Source organism: Belonocnema kinseyi, chromosome 2 (assembly GCF_010883055.1).
Source record: "Belonocnema kinseyi isolate 2016_QV_RU_SX_M_011 chromosome 2, B_treatae_v1, whole genome shotgun sequence".
In the NCBI taxonomy this organism is placed as follows: domain Eukaryota; kingdom Metazoa; phylum Arthropoda; class Insecta; order Hymenoptera; family Cynipidae; genus Belonocnema; species Belonocnema kinseyi.
Window position 1 is genome coordinate 80353299 of NC_046658.1, and position 9412 is coordinate 80362710.

Sequence of the window (9412 nt, forward strand, 5' to 3'; positions counted from 1 at the left end):
AATTTTATGATTTTATGAATTATTTTTATTTATAGTAAAGAAACAATCTTTATTGAATGATTCATTTATTCAATTAATTCTTGTAATATTGAATATATTATTTCTATTGATTGGCCCTTGCCAGCGAGGGTCCTTTGTACTTCATGATGATTAAAACAAGAAGCCTAATAATTTATATATTTTTGAATTAGTTCTATATAAATATTATATGCCGCTAAAGATATCATAGCGCAAAAAGAGCTCAAAAAAGGAGAAATAGGACCATTTTTCACTTCAAAAAGGAAAAATAGGGAAAATGTTTAAACTTTTTTTTTACTGTTAGAAAAGAAGAAACAATCTTTTTGTCAGAAACTGTATAGTTCTACATATTTTTTAAACGAATTCGCTCGTTAAAATCCGTAAAAATCACTTCATATAAAATGTAATTTATTTATTTAAAGTTCTCTAGAAGTTCTTTAAAATCCCTTTAAACCTTTAGAAATCGTAAAAGTTTATCAAAATTTGTAGAAACTACTTAAACTTCCATGGATATAAATTAAATTAAAATCATTTAATTAATTAATTATAACTTCTAAACGTTTTGGAGAACATTAAAACAATTTAAGAAATAATTATTTCTAGTTACTAAGATATGTTCTAAAAACCTCTTTCGTAATTTTAATATTTCTATAAATACCCTATTTTTTCTACTAAAAGATTTCTATTAACATTTGGAAATAAAGTCTTGAGAAATAAAGCAATTTTAAATCTAGTTTCTTTTTAATTATTCTAAACAAACCAAAATTCATTTTTATTTGCATTTGAACGCTTTTTACACTCATTTAATAACCTTTAAATGGCCCTAAGGTAGGTAAAATTTGTTTATGTCTATCATAATAAAAAATTTTATTCTAGTTAAACATAAAGAATCTTAAATGTGGAGAAACAGACCATCGTCCTTTATTATAGTTAAGTACCAAAATATTTAATTTTTATAAATAAATACTGCTCGGGGTAATATTTTCTAGTTTTTACCAAAAAATGAATTCAATATAAAACGAAAAATTGTACTTGCAAATATCCTATATCATTTAAGGAGAAAAGGAGACATTTTTCGAGAACATGAGACATTTTTCGAGAACATGAGAAAAAAGGGGGATATGGGAAAGACTGTGAACCCTGCTATTATTTCTTAACTTTTTTTTTTAAATATTTTTAAAATTCTCCTAAACTTCGAATTGTAATTTTTGACTTTTTGAAGTAAAAAAAAAAACTTTTAGAATTGTACCATTTTAATTTATAGTACTTATTACTTGAACATTTGCAAGTCGAAATAATTAATAATCGCATAATTTCAAATTCGATTCTTAAAAAATAAAAAAATTCATAGTTATTTCAATCTTACGGTTTCATACAATTGCCATATATGAAAGCCCTAATTGTTGATGTATTCTAATAATTTGAATGTCCCTCAACATTTTTAATTATATTAAATTAAAAATTTTTTTAAACAGGGTGTCTAGCAACATGGGAAAACCTGTAATTTTGTACATCTTGAAAAATTCTGTGGCAACCCTGATATAAGGAATTTAGTTTAGAAGTTTTATTCAAAATTTCATCAAATGATAAGAAAATATGTAAATTCTATTCATTAATTCTAAAAATTCTTGTCATTTTAATAAAATTTCATTTTAACAAGTATTGAATTATAAACAATTCTAGTTAATTAATATTCATATAAAACTTTTAAAATGTCTGGAATTATAATCATATAATTCTCATTAATAAAAAAAATTATGTCCTATCAATTTGCATTTCACATAAAATACAGCGATTGATGCAAGAAGCAGTCATATTTTGTGGTAAAACAAAGTCTCGTAAATTCTCATTAAAATAATAAATTATTATTTCTTTTATCTCTAGCTGTATATAAACTACTATGTATTCAAAATAAATGTAAAAAATTGAAGTAGACGTAAATGTTTACAGTTTAATCAATCAATGTAGTTCAGAAAAAGTGATTTCATAAAAAAGGAGAAAAATAGGGGAAAGATTCAATATTTTTTACATGCAGAAAAGAAGACACAATCTATTTTTTTTAAATTCCATTTTTAAATTATTTTAAATGAATCCTGCCACTAAACACATTGTTAAAAATTGGATGTACTTAGGTCGTTTGAATCAATTCGCGACGATATAAAAAGTCCGAAAAAAAATTAAAATGGTTAAATAAACTATTTTTATATATTTAGAATCGTTTTCATAGCCAAGAATATTATCTATTTTTTTAATTGCATCAATAATTAAATATCGATACTTATACGTATAATTAAATTATTTTTTCCAATATTTATGATTTCGCCCTTAATATAATTAATACTTTAAATGTAAATTGGAAAATAAACTTTTAAAATGTTTCAGCTTCAAGTTTTTTAAAAAGAGTGTTGATTTTTAATGAACTATATTTCTTGGCACTTGAAACTTGTTGCACTATTTTAGTTATATTGTGCTACGATATATTTATTTTTATTGTATACTTTATTATTTATAAATAATTTATTTAGGTTCTACAATATTACACAGATGCATTTTATCATTTTCATAGACGCGCCTAGAACTAATATGTCTTGCTCTACATTATAGCTATATTTTAAGTATAAAAATTGATAAATAATGTTTTGACTTTGTATTTTCCAAAGTTTAATTACAATAGATAATTTTGCAAATTAAACAAATAAATCTGTGACTACACGCGACAGCGTATTTTTGAATATGTAGAATCATTTTTCGTGAAAAGGGGGAAACGCAGGAGAATATGAAAAAGACTGTGACCCCTCCGCTGCTGATCATTTGTTCATTTCATGATCACTATATGCACAGAACGATTTTCATTTTTAAGGGTGACTTCAAACATAAAAAAAAACTGAACTACTAGTATACAAATTTTGAATTTCCCACAGGGTCTTCCAGACATTGGAGAAGTAAGATAGGGTTAACGATATCCTTTTCGAAAACTAGGAAATATTTCGAATAATATCGATATTGAAATCAATACTGACGCAATAGTACCCAGCAACGATTGAGCGTGTCGGTGCCCACGATGTTGAAGTACTCCTCGCACATTTCGGTGCTGGTGTTCCTCGATTCCGAGCTCGCTGAGTACAAATACTCCATTGGGATGCTGCTCTATCGTCTTCTCGTCAATACATTCGAAGACGTTCGCTTTGCATTATCGGCACGAGCCAAAAGCGAGTGTTCTTTAAACGAATTGGCCAATGACGTTGTTCATCTATTAAATGGATAGACAAAGAGGCAGATACGAGATACGCGACACGATCAAATTTCTGGCCCTCTCACGAAGACCTTCCCAAGGAAAATCCTCGCTCTTCCGGTCCCAGGTTACCGGAAAAAGATTCCCAATGCCGGACGACCCGTATATTGACTACAAGGATTTTTCTCTTGACTTTTCTCAATTTCAATCCTCTCCGCCGAGAGGTACTCCTCCGTAGGGAGTCGACTCACCACTAAACAAACGCGCTGCTATAACGGGGATGCTGACTCAGCCACACCTGCTGCTAAATAAACCCCACCATGCCCCTCGAACTACCCTTTACAAACCCCGCACCACTCCTCATCATCCCGAATTCCCAAAGACTCGCACGTACACGAGCCAAGAACAAAACGCTCTCGCCTTGATTCATCCACGGGAATCTTGAGATTTTTTGCCACTTTTGTTGCTTGCTGCACTAACACCAAAGTGAGTCTCCACCCGATTAGTCGCCGGATAAATTTAGTAGCACGGCTACCGGCGCTCTTCACCGAGGAAATCCGCCTAGACATCCAGCCCTTCACAATTTCGAGTCCAAGGAAACTACCAAGAATATGAAATATTGAAATTGTTATTAAACTTCAAGATTTAAACCAAAAATGTCAAGGATTAGAAGTTGCGGAATAGAGATGAGATAATTTAATCCCAGGTCTTGATTGACATCTTGGATCTTGGAGGAGAAGGTTGTTGGCCTCTTCGAAGATTTATTGTTAGAAATTCCTGTCTATGTCCTCCCACGTGAAACTCTTCGAGAAATTATTTCAGTTTGATATATTGAGTATAGTGATCACTCATGTTTCAGTATATATGATGATAATCTAGAATCCAAAACATAGATGCTGAATATAAAAATAATCCTTGGATAATTGGATTTAATAAAAATAGAAGATGAGATAATTATTTTTTGAACAATTGTACCTTATCTAATTTCAAAAACTTCCTTTCTAAAAATCAAAAACTTAAAAGGAACTTTATAAAATCTTGTAAGTTTTCCTCATGGTAACAACTGCAGCAGGCCTCATCAAAAATAGAGAAAACACTGAAGCAGATAATATTTGTACAGAAATGGATTTATACATTTGCATTTTTTTCTCTGCTTTAGGCAAAAATCGTAATTTTCATTCAATTTTAATTTACAAAAGCTCATTCTATCCCTTGAATGGTTCATACAATTCTAATAATCGCGTTTTTATTAAAAATTAGTTAGCAAATTGTTTATTTCAAAAATTGGCTAACTAAAAATAATGGTACGTTTTATTAGCAAATAACATATTTTCCATAAAAACGTGAGGGATTGAATTGTAAAGAACCTTCCAAGGAATCGCAACAGCTTCTGTAAATTAAAATTGAATGAAAATTACGACTGTTGTCTAAAGCGGAAGAAATAACACAAATACGGAAATAACTATATTTAAATAACAATATTTAAATAAATAATGATGACCTTAACTGACCCTTGATTATGTTAATGATTAAGTAATTCTGAACTTGACTGTATATGTAATTGAATAGCTAGAATGAACATCCATACGAAAACAAGAAAATATGATAAAAAAATAATTATATAAAATAAAATTAATTAAAGAAGTGTCCTTTCAATTCTTGTAAAATACATTTCACATCAATTTTCAACTTTATTCACATGTCCATCACTGATTTTGCTTAAAAATAAAAGTATTAAACATTAAAAATGATTAATTACTCTCGCTACCTAAAATACTTTACAAATATAGGAGTAATTTTTAATTAAATTACTTTCTAGCATAATTTGTTTTTAAGTTGCGGTTCTCGAATATTTATTTCATTTCATTTGAAGACATTCGAGTTGTAATACTATTCAAATTCGAATTTTCTGTACATTAAGTATTATTTATTGTCAATTTATCCAATTTGACTCCCCGATTTTGAGCGAAAAATAAAAAAGAAGTGTTCAAGACATTGAATGACTGAATGACTCAAATAACTTCATTTGTTTAGAAATACAGATGTATAATTCGTATTGTTTTTCAAATATTCTTTACACAATCGAAATAACCTTCAAGTTAAAACAATCTCACGGTTTCCATTTTAATTACATAAAAAGATTACCGATCATTTCCCGGATTTTTCCCGGTCCGCAAACATTTTTCACGGTCAATGAAATTTAAAAATCTAACTCTAAAACTACAAATTTTTTCATTTGAAGTAATAAAAATTGAGCTATAAATCATGTTAAGCAATTTTTAGCTAGAAAAATTAAAAATGGAACGATTATACTTTTGCTACGACCGAAAACTTCCTAAATTAAAAGTTAAATTATTTTCATTCTAAATAATTTTAAAATCCTTAAAAGCTTCAAAAATTGTTTTCCAAATCATGAAAGATCAACATGTTGTTTTACATTTATTAAGATTTTTTAAAACTATTTCTGAATTTTTTCAGAACTCCTAAACATCTTTCAAAATTATTCGAATTCTTCCTAATTTTTTTTTATATTGTGCAAAATAAAAAATATTTCCTTAAATTCTTCCAGATTCATTTTTGACAATTTTGGAAACCTTTTTAAATCTTTTAAAATATTCTCTCAAAATTAATTTTTCAAATTAAAATGTCATTTTTAAGTAATTTCTTTTTAAAGCCTTTCATAATTCTTAAAAAGCTTCAAATTTTTTGTTCAAAATGAGCAAAAATCTATATTTTGTTTTGAATTAGGCCCTGGTCTATTTTCACCGAAATTTAGGTACGAACAACCGGAATATGTCGGTACACGTAGATACTTTGTTCAAATTATTTGAAATCATTAAAAATTTTTTAATAATTTTTAAATTTTTCAGACCTTCGAAATAACTGTTCAAATCAGTAAAAATTTTCTACGAATTACAGTTGTGCAATATTTATGATACATCTAAATTAAACAATTTTACTTGTAAATTACATTTTTTCAAATAGAACAATTAAAATTGTAACGTTCAAAGTTTAATTTTTGGTTTAGTTTTGAATATTTGATTTATAACTATTGATTTTACATTAACAATAAAATATTTATAAATATTAAAAAGTTGTTATATTTCCTTAATAACAAATTTCAAATTTTAAATTAAAACAATATTTTTTTAATTTAATAAGAGCCTTTAATTATAAATATATTATTTTTAGTTGTTTCAAAATTGAAGATAGCTTACAAAGTTTCAATAGGACATTTACATTCTTTAACGACTAAGACTTTACAATTCAAACAGTTTAATTTTTAACGTTAAAGTATGGAAAATCTTCAATTTTGAACTGATTCCAAATCGTCTTGCAAAATAAATGATTATTCACTTGTTAATCCTTAACATAAAGTTCAATTTTGAAAATTATTATAATTTATATTAGTTTGATCAACTAAAAATGTTTGTTTTTTTATTCAAAATTGTTGATTTCAAAGGCTACTATTTTTTCAATTTTTCAAGCATTGAAAACAGCACGTTGAAATTCTTTAAATGAAAAATGTACGCTTTAAAATTAAAATCCAAAATGTAAAATTTGTAAGTGAAAGATTTTCGAATTACGCGTCGTAAACTGAATGATATAATTGACAAAGATAAAATTTCAACTGATTATTTTAAAAAATTCCCGGTCAAAAAATAATTTCACTGCCATTTCTCGGGTTTCTGGTCCAGCAGCCACCCTAAATCTTTTAACAATAGTCATTCACCTTGGAGGATTTCAAATCTGAGTTTACAATATATATCTTTCTGAACTGTTCAACCCATCAACTTTTTTTATTTTCAAATGATAGAAGTTTATCATTGAGAATAATTTGGAACTAACGATGCTCTTATTTTTAAATTACGTTAATTTATAGGTTTTGAAATTGCAAATACCTTTAATTTTATATTGTTTAAATCTATCTGTGCAGAAATCTTATACTTTTCTATCAAAATGTTCTCATTGAAACTATTAAATCTTAATCGCAAAAGGCTTTTATTAAATGATATGTACCTGAATCTTGAGTTTTTATCTAACTGTATCTATTGATAAATCTTATACTTTTCTATTTAAATTTTTTAATTAATTTTTTACATTTCGATTATTGAAACTCTATTAAATCTTAACCGCAAAGCCCTGTATCCAATCTTATGTTCCAGATTGTTGGAAGTTTTTATCTAACTCTATCTGTCGATAAATTTCATATTTTTAATGATAATTTATTTACACAAAAGTATAAGATTTCTCAATGGATAGAATTTGATAGAATTACCGAAATTTTGGAAGATATAATATGATACAAGTTCTTTGTGGACAAGATAAAGAAGTTTAATGAGAATCTCTTGATAAAAAATCATAAGATTTCCGAATGTTTACAGATTGATAGAAATTTCTAAAATTGCGGAAAATAGGACTTGGTATAAGATCTGTTTAGATAAAATTTAACACAGGCATAATAAAAATATGATGACAGAAGAAAATAAGATTTGTATTCAATTTATAGAATTTTATTAAATATCATGTCTTGTCTCGATAGTGAATGTATCTTTTATCATTTCTTATACTTCTTCAGAAGACGGATTTACGTAATTAGAAATTATTAAATTTTAAAAACTATTAATTTGAAATTGTCTAAATATAACGCTTCAATCTAGTTTTGAATTTCAATTTTAAAAGCTTCAATATGATTAAAATTGAAACTAAGTAGCGAACTTCTAAAAAAACGGGAAAAAGTCAAATAGTTGCATATTTTTTCAAAAAGTCGCACTTTCAGTAGAGTGGAAAGAAGACTCACTATCCGAGGGGATGAAGAGTGAATAGTGAACAGTTATGTTACTTTACGAGACAAAAAAAGGAAATATAGTAAACTGCTCGAGAAAAAAACCTGCTATAATTAAGATTATCTTTGAAACACTTTTCCCTAAAATTTACCTTTTTTAGATCAATGAAAAGAGATCTAAAACCTAAAACAGCTTTTGGATGCACTATCATTTGTAGCAACAGCATCTCGTGACAACTTGACTCTAGAACGCGAACGAAAGGGTACGAGAAGACGCATGAGTCAGCATCGCTTGGTATTTCAATCTGAAAATAATCCAGTTGGTGCGCGACATGCCGTATGCCGGTTTATGCCTGAAACCGAAAGCTTGAAGACTCAAATTCGTCTTTCTAGGGTTCAAATATCGACCAAGAAAGGAAATTAAAAGACGAAAATAATTCCTACAATATAATATAAAAAGTTGATATTTGTATCATACGAAGTTCTCTCTTCATTCTTGTTATGACTGATTGTAATTTGTTCACGCCCTTAGGCACTATTGCGAGACGGAAAAGCTAGAGGCTGATGGCACGCGTAAAACGCAGATATAAATAGTTCTTACACGCACGATCTGGGCAGTGTCTGCATGCTGATTCAATGCAGACAGTTTGGTGCCACATCTAATGCGACCCTTTTTGTTATTCTAATAGAGAGCATCTTAAAAGTGATGACATAAAACATTTTTCAAGTCATTCTGAAGTTCTATTAGTAAAAGGGACAGTTTACTTCGTAATAAATCATTCTTCGTTCATGTTAAAAACAAGTAATTGTAGTTAAAATTTATTTGCTCATTGGACCAGAAAGTACCAACTTCGAGAAAATTGTTTTAAAAACTTTTATGAACAATAGTTATTAATATCTGAGGTGCTCGGAGGATTTTGTAAAATTGAATTATTGAGTAGCTGGAGGAATAAGTTATTCATCATCAATGTCAAAATCTACAGAATAATCGAACGAGTTACTTGAATGACGCATATGTCCGGCAGTTTGAAGCTTGCAAATGGGTCACTATGTAATACGACGCATGCAGACTCGAAATCTAATCATTCGACCTCTTTCTTCCACTTTGGCAAACCTTTTTACGCCTCCTCACAGTTTCTATTTATACGGAAATAATTATTATCTCTGACATTCCACACTTATATCTTGCTTTTTAAAAAGAACGCACATTCTTCGTGGGAGAATTAAATATAGTGAAAATTATTGCATTGTCGTGAGAAACTGAAACGTTAGCCAAATAATGATTTTACTGTCAAACTAACATTCTTCAGTCAACTTTTTAAAAAAAAAAAAGCAAAAACCTCTGTTGAGAGTCTCAGTTGAAATTGTTTACTTTT

At 28.1% G+C, this 9412-nt stretch overlaps 1 protein-coding gene across 1 annotated transcript in view; it reads right to left on the reverse strand.

The window, feature by feature from the left end:
* Window positions 1–9412, reverse strand: part of LOC117167306 (mitogen-activated protein kinase kinase kinase 7-like) — a 39152-nt gene that overhangs the window by 6535 nt on the left and 23205 nt on the right. The window lies entirely within an intron of this gene.